The sequence below is a fragment of the Gymnodraco acuticeps genome, unplaced genomic scaffold (assembly GCF_902827175.1).
Source record: "Gymnodraco acuticeps unplaced genomic scaffold, fGymAcu1.1, whole genome shotgun sequence".
NCBI classification, from domain to species: domain Eukaryota; kingdom Metazoa; phylum Chordata; class Actinopteri; order Perciformes; family Bathydraconidae; genus Gymnodraco; species Gymnodraco acuticeps.
In genome coordinates this window covers 481,964-496,058 of record NW_022991177.1, presented here as the reverse complement: position 1 = coordinate 496,058, position 14,095 = coordinate 481,964, and the positions used below count along the sequence as shown (strand labels likewise).

The window sequence follows — 14,095 nt, the reverse complement described above, 5'->3', positions numbered from 1 at the left end:
GTGTAATTTTTTTTATATCAAATTAATTTATATATATAATATATGTAAATATATATATATATATATATATATATATATAAATATATATTATATATATATATATATATATACATGTATTAATTAATTTGATATAAAAAAAATTACACATTAATTGATTAACTGATGTGTAGGTGATCTAGTATTTAGTATTGTTTAATGGAATGTATATCAGTGTATTCAAGTCAATACTTCATTCATTTAAACCAATATCTTTCTTGATTCTTTGTACAGTATGAAAAAAGAGTCTTTGTACCTGAGCTGAAATTCACTGCTGTGAGGAGTCCAGTTCTGTCTCTCACTCTCTGGTCCAGCCTGTCTGCATCACCTGGACACCTTAAACAAACAGATATATATGTAAAGTACCATGTGTACAAACAATATAACTGATTCTCTTCTGTTGAACATGTTGGATTGTGTATTGTCCGAGTCAGGGTCCTTTTATTTTACTGTAACTTTGGAAGTTGTGTTACCAATGCTTACTGTTTATTTGATACCCATTTGGTAATGCAATTAATAAAAACTTCAAGGTTTAGGTTCGTTCTTCAGATGACTGTGACGTTAACGTGTAAGCTCGATAATGAACTCCAGCTCAACCAACCATATTGTAATATCTAAGAAATTGAAATTAATAATTGTAATATACACACATCTTATTGTGAGGTTGATTTCACATACACTACTTCGACATTAGCTTGTCTACATACTTGAGCACAGCCAATTTAAATTAACCTTAGATGCATACAGTTCTACCTACATAATAAAATATCTCTAAGTTACAAGGATGTAACCTTATTTTATCAACCTCAAACAGAAGCCGTTTGTTCAACAGTATTATCCCACTTAATGCTTAACACTTGTCCATTTCGTTTGAACTAGGGATGCACGATAATTATCGGCCCGATAATTATCGGTCCGATATTAGGAATTATGACGTCATCCCGATAAACCCGATACCAGTATTAATAGCCCCGATAATATACAATATATTTTTTGGGTAAAAAAAAAGAAAAAAATACTGCGGTGTGGGTGGATTGGGATGAGGGGCGCTTGTTTTTCACTTGGCTCCTCCCGTTTTGCCAGTACTGTGGTATTAGTGGTTTAGTAAGAGGGGAGTTCTTCACAAATCCAGCGCTCTCTGACTCATGCCTGGCTGTGACGTAAATGGTGTGCGGCCGTGAAGCCAGGACAGTAAACAAACATGTCGTCGGTGGTATGGGCGTTGGAGCTATGTGCAACTCAAGGCATATGCTCGAACCGGAGCTGCCTGGATGCTGCAATCATGTTGCGCACTATCCGTGCTGAGTGTGCTGACTTTTCGTACAATGTCCCACCGTCTGGCTTCCTGCATAAAGTCAAGTGCTCGGCGCAGTGTCGCTCCTCTGTTTTAATTTAAACAGCTCCTTATATCCGTTAGCACAGCTAGCTAGCACCAGATGCTAACAACAACAATGCACGTAAGGTCTCTCTCTCGCTCGGGCCACACATACACACACCCTCTCGGTCCTCCAGATGGCCAGTCGGTGCCTGCCGGTGAGTGTGGAAGTGTGGTCTGCCACAAGCGGGCGGCAGGAGCGGGGCTGTCAGCATCAGCTTGTATATGGTATTTTAAACTCGATGCACTCTGAAACTACGGGGCGGCCAAGGAAAAAAAAATACACATGCGTTAATCAAGTTAAAATAATAAGTGGCGTACATTTTTTTTTATTATCGGTTATCGGTATCGTATCGGTCTTGAGAAGCAGGAAGTTATCGGTATCGGTATCGGTTTCAAAAAACCAATATCGTGCATCCCTAGTTTTAACCTTTGTATATACAGTCTATGATTTTAACTTGGAGGCTACGATTAACATCGTTAGCACCGATGTAGCTACCACTAGCTTACATGCTAACCCAAGCCTTACCATTCATTACGTAGCTGATTAAAATCATTAACACATAAATGAAGCACTCGAATTTCACTTACCGCATTCATGCACCGTCTGTTTTAACCGCAGAGCGAGTCACAGTAGTCCGATATATAAGCATGAAGAACAAACAACCACGGCCGGCGACAAGTTGTGTTTCCTGGATGAGCTGAGCAGGCAGAGTCCCTGTAGCTAGCTTCACGGAGCTGCTAGCAGAGAGACAAGAAGCTAACAACAAGCTTCTGTCTCCGTGAGGAGGGTGGGTCATATATTCTCAAGGAGAATCACCCATACTGGCACCAGATCCAAGGGCAGCTGCACATCACAGACCGGAGTCTCTGCTACTTTGTTGTGTGGACCACGAAGGAGGCGATCATCATCCCCATCCCCAAAGACCCTGCATGGCATGGAAATCTCCTCCTCCTGGAAAAATTATACACCCAGCATATGCTCCCTGTGTTGGCCAGTAGAGAGGAGGACATTTAAATAAACATACTCTTAACACCCTCGGACTCTGCGTTGTGTTTCGTATGTGTGATGGGGTGTTATGCAGAGGGGAGGAAAACAGGACACAGCAGATTGGGATTGTGGTGGAGATGCTGAGCAGTCATTTAATTATTGCATGTAATTATTATTATACTACGTGCTTCTTAGTTATTCCATATTTTGCTGTAACATGGATCTGTATGTAACTCTATATTTACTTGTTATCTACCACACTTCCTTCTACATCATACACCATCATTATACATGATGGTGTATATAGGATATATATATATATATATTTGCATACATCTCTGTAAATTGTATAATTTTATTTTTCGTATTTGGGATTGTTGGAAACGTCTTTTTGATCTCTGTCTATAAACACAAACTGAGTAAGATTGACAATAAAGTTGAATTTGAAAAATATATATATTCTTCTTTATGAAAATAGTTGACTGTTGTCAAATGAATCCAAATGAAAAGTTGGACTGAACTACGCCTTTAAATCTCTACGGACTGTTTTACAGTGGGATGGCAAGTTCCTATCTTTAAACATTTATTAGTTTTTTCTCAGAACAGATTTGATTTTCTGAAGTTAATTTAACTTTGCCGACCATGTAAGGTCATTATTAAAAGGTACAATCAATTTGTTTAGGGTTGACTAAAATAATGAAAAACATTTCATTTGGATAATTTACTGACAGAATAAGAAACTCAATGATGCTCTACTCACCTGTTCCTTTTTTATAAAGTGAAACAGTTGAAACGATAGATTTTAGTAAACTTAAAAACAACCTTCTCCAAAAGCTATCAAGGAATATACCGAATACTTGTTTTAGAACTTTATTACATATTTTTATATAAATAGTTTGAATGATCAATAATTGACAGAAGCTTGTGTTTACACTGACCTGTTACTCATATATTAATGTCTTTGTAACTTCAGTAAACCACTACCTCACTAATTTCTTTCATTCATCACGGTTCAGTAAACTATGTGATACATGAACCAGTTTAATCATTATAATAACGTAGGATTGCAACTCTTTGAAACTGTAGGTGGCTCTTAATAGAGCCGTTGTGTTTGGGTGTGATGGTCTCAGGTCAGTCTAATCCCTCTCTCCGCGGATGCGGCGGGCCAGCTGGATGTGCTTGGGCATGATGGTGACCCTCTTTGCTTGGTTCATCTTACTGGGGGGCAGCTACATGGATGTCGGTGCAGTCCACAATCATTGTGCAGTTGAAGGCAGAATGAATTTATTATTGACTCAGAATGAAGCACAACTTCATGTCATACAATACATTGACTTTATTTGTAATTGTGTAAAAAAATATGAGCATTGATTAACAAGCAGGACCTGCAGGAAAAGAGAATGGTGATGGATGGAGCTGGGAAGAGAGAAGAATAAAGAAAACAGATCAACTTTATTATCGGATATTAAAAATTCAATTTCAAAACAAGTTGCCGCTCCTACAGTTTTCTAGTATGTAAAGATGATTTCACATGACCTATGCAAAATATCACACTCAATACATGTGTGTCTCTGGGGGGTGCATTGTGCCGTTGATGTATATAAATAATATACCATAACCAAATACTATTACGTACAGTGGAAGTCAGGTTGCCAGAGCAGGTCAGTGTGCATGTTCCTCAGGGTCTCAGCAGTTACAGGTGAGGTAAAGAAAATAAAAGAGAAAAAGGTCAGTAACAACAATTTAAAGTAACAACACTTTGAATAATTATCTCTTTTAATAATTTTCTCTCAGTAATCACTCAACGACTGTCTTTCCAACAAACAGATTGACTCACCCTCACTGTCATCACAATGAAACACGTCCAGAAGAATGTCATGCAAAGCTGCCTGCCTGCCTTCGACTCTCCCATAACTGCCTGATCTTTTCATGTTCAATGTTAACCATTTGTGCAGATAGCATTAAGTAGAAAAGATCGCCGATGCTAATGTGCCGTTAGCCTACCTCCGGCCCCCTTAGCACCTGGTGGAGGGGGAGATAGGCTACTCTTCAAATGTTTCACAAAATACTTACCATCATGACTACTCTTACCGTTTAACATTTTGGTTTACTTCATGTTAAGGCTAATACAAATGACAAGGCTAAGTAATGTGATGCTAACTAACGTGCTCGCTACTAGCTAGGTAGCTAACTTGACTATGTTCCACGCAAAACATGTATATTACCTGATATGTTTGGTCCAACGACTCCTGGTCCTTTCATCAGACGGGAAGCGATAGAACGAGTAAGTGGTATGATCACTTTTGTGATTCCAACCTGGTACAAAGCACACAGGCATCTTGTAAAAGTGAATTTATTGGAGCAATCTCTTATATTTATTGGAGGGAATAAATCAGTTATGAGATCTTCTTCTTTGCTTTAATTGCGAGTCGCAACCAGTCTTGGAGCATTATCGCCTATGACATCACTTACGCGACCCAGAATGGGATTTGGGATTTGTAGTCTTTCTAGTTGCGTATTTTTCATAGTCTTATATCTCAACAGTTATACGACAAACTGTGACTTTTTTTACATGGAAATTATTGTTTAAGATTGACAAACATCATATGTGTAGTTCGTGGCACAATTCAAACGGGATCAAAAGATACGTTTTCTCTCTCCATTGAATTCAATGTATAATTTTTCGCTTCCGGGGTCCCATGGACCGGAAGTAGATGGGCGTGACTTCGCCTCTCTATATAAATAAAAGGGTCGCGTTAGAAAACAATTCACTCACAGATCCATAATCATGAAGGTGGAATCTAACTATATCGATAATAAAATGTATGGAGCCAGGGGTAGAAACATGTTTTTTTCTGCTGTAAAATTGGGCATTTTAACATGGGGGACTATGGAAATTGCTCCTTTCTGCAGCCATCGCGTATCGGCCAATATATGAACTGCAGTGTGTGGCACTTCCGTATTGGCTTCCCGGCTCTACCCAAGGCCGGATTAGTACCTCCAGGGGCCCCTGGGCACTGAGCGCTCATGGCCCCCCCCCCCCCCAACCCACGTACCAACAAGTAACACCACGCCTACCCAATCATACCAACATGACCAATATTTAGAATTTTCAGTCAATCTGGCATGTCAAATCGCACACCCATTTGTCAAAAGCAGGGACTCAGCCACATAGTTCAACCAAAGTAGGTCTAGCCTTTTGCCCTTTCAGTCAAAAATCACAAGACAACGATACAATGGATAAGATCCCAAGACAGTGTATGGCTCAGGAATACCTAGGTAATATCACTCAAAACCTCAGAGCAGCACCCCACTTAATGCCAAAATATGACTGGCTGGCTGTACAAGTACACAAGGAGTTTTATTAGTTAAGAACTTGCCGGGCAGCGCGGTCCCGTGGGTTAGATGCGCGTTCATAATGCAGAGGAAAATCACTCTCAGAATAATGTTATTAGCACATTTTACAACTTGAGGACCGAATGTTTTTAATAAGGGTTAGGGTTATGAACAAACGTTCATACTGGGTAGTTTAAAAAACAATTATCCAACGATTTACAGACCACTCTTTCCCAATGTAAATCAATGGGAAAAAGTGTTTCTGGGCCCAGCAACCTAACAGAGGTGTAGTACTGCCGTTTGGCCACAACGAATATTCTCATCAGAGTCCGGCGCACTTCCTGGGGGCTTGAGTGACAGTACAGAGACGGTTTAGAAAATATATTAATTTGACCCTATAGAAAAGCTGTTATTTATGGCGAAGAGTGAGTGTCATTTAAAACAATGTATGATGAGTGAGGTTGTGACAGAAAAAAAATTATAATTTAAATAATTTTTTTTTTCATCTCGTCACTGAGGGCCCTCTTTGCTCAAGGGCCCCTGGGCAATTGCCCAGGTTGTCCATATGGTTAATCCGGCCTTGGCTCTACCCCACAGTTTTCCGCTTGGTCTGAACACAGCAGACAACAGGAGTATTTACAACAGCATATACAAACAAAAATAGTGCATGTGGGTGCACACTTACATTCTCTGTTTTACTGTTGCATAAATCCCATGAATGTATGAGATTAAATTAGCTTCATTATATCTCAATCAGTGATTAAGTGAATAATAAAGTTTCTATCAGGTTACTATCAGCCTGTCACTCATTATTTTAAGGGGGGGCGGGGTTTGGAGGAACAGTGGAGACGGTGATCGCGGAAGCTTTTTTCCTCCTGCCTTCAAACATTTTACACAAGTATTTATCAACTGCAAATAGCAAGAGGACATTCATACTCTGTAATCCAAGACTTGATTAAATCCACCAAAAACCTGACATGGTGCTAACGCGAGTATTTTGTGTGTGTCTGAGCCGCAGCGACACGGACTGATTCAGGTGCATTTATTGTCGTCTGATTTTTTCTAAACAGTCTGTGAACCGCGAGCGGCGAGCTACTGAAAAGCTGCCCGCGAGCTACCGGTAGCACGCGACCGACATGTTGGAGTCCCCTGCTTTAGAGCGTTTACCGCGATCCATCTTTGGTGTTATGAAGTGACTGAGCTCGTGAACTGTCTACTGGAGGGCGGGGGGAGCCTCGCTGCGGGACAACTGTGGACCTCTGTCGCCTGTCAGCGCAACTTACACGATGCCGTTTAAAAAAAATTAAGGGCGGTGCCGGCCGTCAGCGTACCGAGCCGGCCAGAACACACAGATGGCCAGTCCGCCCTCACCCTGTATTCCACCGGGTCACCGCGGTGCCACGCGCAGACGGAATACAGGGTCTACTGCGTTTAGGAACCGTTAAGCAGAACCAAAATTGTGTATTTTGTATGGGTACCCGGCATTTTCTTATCGGTTCTCATCTGGAACTGAGTTTCGGTTCCCAACCCTAGTTATGAGCAGTGTTGTGCTAGTTACTGAAAACCAGTAACTAGTTACCATTACTTGTTACGTTTCAAAAGTAACTCAGTTACTTTACCAATTACTTACACCAAAAATTAATGCGTTACTGTGAAAAGTAACTTTTTAGTTACTTAGAAAAAAGGGCTCCCATTAATGCCCTTATAGCCTTCATTTCAGTACTGTTATTGCATTGGAGAATAATACAATCTGTTGATCAACTTGACATGCATTATATGCAATCTGGATTGCATCGATATTAGCTGGCTTTCCATTTTTGTATATTCTTTCTCCAGGTAGTTGTAAAATGTTTTGCGTCCCATATGCCGTGTGCTGCCCGGACACGCTATCATGCTAACTAGCTCCCTGAAAGCGGGTGACTCCACTGTAGCAATAGCCTGCATGTGTTCTACAACATACCGTGCAATGGCTTTATCCACTTTTCCCTGGATAGCAGTCCTTTGGTTAAAATCCAGCCACTGTTGCTTAGGTGGAGGTGGAGTGGCGTTGGATGAGTCTGGGTCTGTGCCGGTCTTAGTTACTAGCTTCGTCCCAGCATGTTGTTTTTGCAGATGTTTTAAGAGATTTTAATGACTGGTTTGGGCAGTAGATAGGATCTTTGACCCGCCAAGACACAACTTACATTTAACAGAAACGTTCTTTTCTTTGTGCTCGACAAAAGTGAAATAGTGAGAATATCTCCAGGTGGAGAATCTAGACCTGAGCTCCGCCGCCGCCATGATAGTCTTGTTAGTAAACAACACAAACACGCCCACAGCCCGTCTTCGAATGTGACACAGGAAGTATCTAAGTACATTTACTCAAGTACTGTACTTAATTACAGTACTCATCTCTGTTCGCCTGGCTGTTGACTATATAATAAAACTAACGCAGTAACGGACCATGTAGTAACGGTAACTGAGTTACTGAATTTAAAAAGTAATGCGTTAGAGTACTAGTTACTGCCAAAAATTAAAGTAACGCGATACTTTGTAAGGCGTTAGTCCCAACACTGGTTATGAGTGAGTTTGTGCAACATGCCGTTAGCATTTTTAGCTCGTGGCTAATTCATAGGCTCAGCGCTAGCTTTGTGGGTTTTAAAAAATAAAATAAAAAATGATCAGTTAGCCGAGTTTCTTCCCCGTTGCATGGATATAAAACATTCATAGTTTATTGAATATTAAGACGCCCTCAGACGCTGTTTCCTGCAGATGACGCGTTTTTCCCCCCGGTATCGGGGGTGCGGTGTAGAAGAGGTTAACAATGTTCTTCCCTCACTTTATCTTCTCTACAGGGGAAGCTCTCAGCTTGTGTAGTAGTTACTGTAGGGACGCTAACGCCAGCTGCGTAAATATGAAGCTCTTTGTATAACAACAAAACAAAACTTACCTTCTTATATATCGACTTTCGATCAACTTTGTTTCCTCCGGCTACAATTTCCATCACTCTCGTTCGTTCTCTCTATGTCTGGTCAGACATCAATCTGTTCCATGTAACGCGCCCCCTAGAGGCCTGGAGCATTGTGTGTTTGTATGTGTTTTTCACTTTGCATATCGTTTTTCTATTTGCAGCGTGTTTCTGTTGCGTTTGTATTCGGGGTTTGTGTGTTGTATTTAGTTTGCATCATTTCTGTGAATGCAGCAGGGTTTGTTTGTTTTTATTTTCAGGGTTTGTTTGTTTTTCATTTCATTATTTGCAGCTGTTTCCGGCTTATGTATGCGTTTTTGGCCGTTGTTCCGCGTTTGCACCTGCCGGCCACCGTAATATTCACATATACTACTAATACAGTACTGTACACAACAGTATTTCCCATACATTGATTTATTTGTGGCTGGCCGCCACAAATAAATCTCGGCCGCCACAAATGGATCTCATAAAAAAATGTTTTATATTTATTTATTTTGGTGGTCTAATGGATAGTGAGGTGGGCTGATGATCGGAAGGTTGCGAGTTCAAATCCCACCTGCAATCTAAAAAATGATTCATGGAGTTAGTAGATTCCACTTTTTAAAAAAATACTTTTTCAACAGAACATTTTGTTTTTTACCTCAACTTATTTTAGTTAGTTTACAACTCATTTTAATAAATCGGTCAAACTGAAAAAGGACAAAACAAATGTTACTTACAAATATAATGATTTTGAAAAAATATTTCTGCGTTCACTCAACTATAGGGATATATTAAGTTAGAGTAACTCATAGCTATTGAGTTTCAACGGTATAGTTTCAAAACTGAGTCCTAGACCGCATGTTGAGTTGGAGCAATCTGCATTCATCCTGGAAGCAGAACACTTGATAGCAGTGGAACAACCATAGGGGAACAACAGGATTTGAACCTAATAATCTATCAAGTTAACTGGTAAATAGCCATTTTTGTTCAGCTGCTTACTGCATATGTGTTTGTATCCTCCTGTATCCTTTGTTTCACTTTTGCAGTCAAAGTTCATTATTTGTAATACAGTATGTATATATATATTTTTTCTTGTTAGAATTAACGTTACATTTGATAAAAACTCATTTAAAATAAATATGAACAGCAACTGACAATGCCCAGCATGTTCAGTTTTTTCAAACAAGCCTTTGTTTTTCTTTCTCAACATTCAAATGTTCTCCTTTTAAGGATGATTCGGTGGAAAGAATAAAAGCGGTTGCTATCCGGTGCGTCTTCGTGAAAAGGAGGATCTCTTCAAGGAAAACTTAAGTAAGTAAAGAAGATGCTTAAATCATACTCTAACTTGTGTTAACCTGAAATACAATGCAATGTTTTCAAATCTGATTGCACCAAAAACACTGAAATGTATTTTCTAATGCTGTCAAAATTATCGCGTTAACGGCGGTAATTAATTTTTTGAATTAATTGCGTTAAAATATTTAACGCAATTAACGCATGTGCAGAATGGCCCGCCCCATACATCCCACCAGTGGCAGCACCAGGGTATGGCTGGGGTAGGCTACACCCATACCAAGAAATGGCTTAGCCCCACCATGAAAAATGATGTTAAAGTAAGCAAAATAAAGTCCGCCAACTCGCGGAGTAAATTGCACAGACAGCAGTTAGTAAGATTGATTTCAGTAGCCACTTGTCTGGAAATACCGAAGACCAGAAACGGTTTTGAAAACTTTTGTCACGTAGTGATCGTCTTCTCAATAGAACATCTTTGATAATGTCTTCTGGCCAATCAGAATCAAGATAACGGCATGGTGTTGTTGCAGGAAGTCCCGACGGAGAATACTTTTGCTGTAGTACATCTCTATACGTCGATACAACATTACGTGTTGATAGAAATCAACACGTAATGAATTAAGACCCCACGGTTTGATGATTGATAGGTGTGTGAGCTGTCTTTCATTTTGACACACAGAACAATGTTATAATAAACGTATGTTAAATGGATATATCCGCCTTCTTTCATTTATCTTTCCATTCCCACAACAATATACTTAAGAAATGGCATATTTTGGACATAGTTCGAATGGTGATTAATCATGATTAATTAATTTTTAAGCTGTGATTACAAATTGTAATCGTTTGACAGCCCTATATTTTCTAATCTACTTATTCCAGGATGGTGAAGTGGAAGTTAGCAATGAGGTGCTGAAGATTGTCTTGCTGCGGATGCAATAGTGCTTGAAGGAACAGAAGTCCTTCAAATCTCGGATGCGACCAGAGCCTGTGCCATGCTAATGGGGCTAATATACACACTCAACCGGAACTACCTAAAAGAGATGTTAAAAACGTTGGAAGCAGGTTCCTGCCTTTATTTTCATTTTTGTATTTACTTTTATTTCATATTTGAGAACATTTGTTATAAAAAGGTCCTTGTGTAACGAACATTTTAAAATAAACTGTTAACAAGTGGAACTTAAATGTGTATGTTATTTTTGACTCAAATAAATGAGTTTCTAATACTCAAACTAATGAAGGTAACAATTTGCATGGACATTTTTGAGTAGTATGGACTTAAATAAATAAATTACAATAGCTTAAATTAAACAAAATGCAACTTAATATCACTCCATCTTTACGATTAAAATTAAGTTGGTTCAACTTAATTTAGTTTTTAAAAGGTGAAAGCAAATTATGTTTGTAGGACTGAACTAAATTGAGTTAATCAGATTATAAATGGGTACTCGGATGAACTTAATAATCGATTAAGTTGGAAATACTTAAAAAGATCAACACAAATTGTTACCTCAATTTATTTAAGTAGAGCTGGCGTATTTTTTCTTAGAGTGTGGAACACCACTACTAGTGTTCCCTTGAGTAAGGCACTCAGCCCTCAGTTACTTCAGGGAGAATGTCCCTGTAATTGGTCATTGTAAGTCGCTTTGGAATAAGGCGTCTGCTAAATGCCTAAATTGGAAATTATATTATTGGGAGAATAAACCCCACAGATCCTCAACTCCGGTGTGTTTCACTCATTAACAACGCAACACAGAGCAACAAGAATGTTGTCTATAGTAGCCATGAACTCGCATGTATTTTCTTATTTGAGGGGGGGTGGATGCGTGGGCCACCCGAATGGGTTAAGGGGCCTTTGGCTTTTCATGCCAGGGGGTGCGGTGCCCCCACAAATAGAATCAAATTCTGTGGGGAACACTGCACAGTATATTGTAGTACAATGTGCACATTTTTACTTTAGATTCTAAGCTTTATATCAATAAGTTTACTCTATTTTAGATTTAGTTGGACATTTTAAATTTGATTCCATCTAAACATTTTTTTTTATTGTATTTCTCTTTAATTTTATTGTATTTTGAAAGGGAGCAACTGTCAAAAAGCCCAAGTTGTGACACCAACTTAGTGGGGATACCTACCCTAGCTTTTCATGTGTAAATAATGTTACGTATTTTATTATTTAAAGTGTTGTTTTTATACTTTATTGATGAATTTTAATATCTATCTTTGAGCACCTTTGTAAAGGGCTCTATAAATAAAATGCATTATTATTATTTATTAATTTAGTATTCGGTTGGCCAAAGAATCATATCACACATTGGTTAGGTGATTTTGTGAAGGAAGCGCCATCTGGTGTTGACAGCCTGTAACTGGATAAATGGGAACAGTTACTGAAGAATAAAGACACACTTTGTCAGGTAGCAGGAGAAGGGGGGGGGGGACCATAAACCACAGTGTTAGCATTGCAGGTCTAAGCATCAGTCTTATTTTCAGTTTACAGTTCTAAATTATCCAATTTAACTCGGTAGAAGGAGCATCTTTTGGTTGGGAATACAATTATATTTATAATAAAATTCCCAAATACAAAACTCAACTACTCTTTTCCAGCCTGACACAAACTGATGGAGTCTTCACACTTGATGGCTGTAATGTCAGGCCTGAGTGAAAGGGTACCGTGGAGCATTATATGGGTGTGGACACTTCATTTGCCAATCACTGTTTACTTTAGACAACAGCTGCTCGGAAACCAGTGACACAGGTTCTAGAATTAAAATCAGGGAGTAATAAGCATAACTCTATGATGAGAGCGATGGCACTTCAAAGAGAAGTCTGTTGTCATACGCTGCCAGAATAATACAATGACTGTGGGTACAGAAACTAAAATATTGTAATACATAACATATTCTGATGTGTGTTTACATTTTTAGCAGTTTGTGATACTCAAGTGAATATCATCATTATTTACGACACTTTTTCAACCCTAAAATACTGTTACATTATCAATATTAAAGTGTTAGTTTAAAAGTATACTGATATTTGTTTTTCTTCATATTGCCCAGTCCTAAAATATAGGAGATATATACATATATATTGTTAGACACTGTTAAATGCAAGCAGTAAGTAAAACATACGTTATAAGGTATATTTCTTATTTTAATGTAACATGTAAGAGCATGTTGACAGCAGGACCAGAGGAAGCGCGCTTGCGCACCTCCCCCCTCCCTCCCGACAGAAGCAGGTCAGCAGGGGACACAGTGAGAGAGCATCTCCATGTTACACTGAGAATATTACAGCATTCATTTATAAATATAGTCTACTCTATAGTTTCATACAGCTTCCTCCAAAAAGCTTCCGGTACAGCTCAAGAGGACAGCGGGCACCGGAGAGCGCTCAGCCCGGCACAGGGCGGACACAGAGGCTAGTTAGCACCTGACTCCTTACCTTCAGTGCGGAGCCCGGCAGCCTCTGCTGGGGGGCGAGAGGGACGGACACTCAGCGGCAGGGGCCTACAGCTGTGTCCCTTCGGAGGTGTTCGGGAAAGCGAGCTGAAATGGAGACTTCGACACGTATTCACCGCTCGGACTTCTGTCTGTATTATGCAGACCCGGACCGGACAGTTTACTTCCTGATTGGAGAGCGACGTGCGTTCCACGCTGGCAGCTGCTACGTCACGCTCTGTCAGAGAACCACCCAATCAGGTGGCAGCTGATGATGAGGAAGGATCTTTTTTTGATGAATGATTTATTTATATAGAGAGGCGAAGTCCCTCCCTTTCCGGGGGAGCTCCATGGGACCTTATTTCGGAAAAAGTATGTATTGAAGTCAATGGAGAGAAAAAGATTATCTTTCGATCCCGTTTGAATTTTGCCACGAATTACACATATGATGTTTGTCCATTTAAAAAGATAATTTTGCAAGTCAAAAAAATTAAAATGTGTCGTAAAACTGTGAAGTAACACATTTGTTTGTGTGAAACCGCTCAATGAACTACATATCCTGTCTCGCACCACACACCAAGACGCCCGTCACGTTGAAACATTTCACTCCTTTCTTTCAGAATGAGGCGAAAAGTATTAAACAAGGTGAAAATCTCTAAAAGTCAGACAGTGGCGGCGCCAGAGTATTTTTGTTGGGTAAT

The 14,095-nt window shown here is 39.5% G+C and overlaps 1 protein-coding gene across 4 annotated transcripts in view; it reads right to left on the bottom strand.

The window, feature by feature from the left end:
* pdxdc1 (pyridoxal-dependent decarboxylase domain containing 1) overlaps positions 1-13,670 on the bottom strand; it is an 87,203-nt gene extending 73,533 nt beyond the window's left edge. For 2 of the 4 annotated variants that reach the window (XM_034237664.1, XM_034237665.1), the window contains exon 1: positions 13,399-13,670. The gene's annotated coding sequence lies outside the window, so the exon portion shown is untranslated. The remainder of the gene's footprint in view (positions 1-13,398) is intronic. The other 2 variants (XM_034237667.1, XM_034237666.1) reach the window with 1 other exon arrangement.
* Positions 13,671-14,095: the final 425 nt, after the last annotated feature.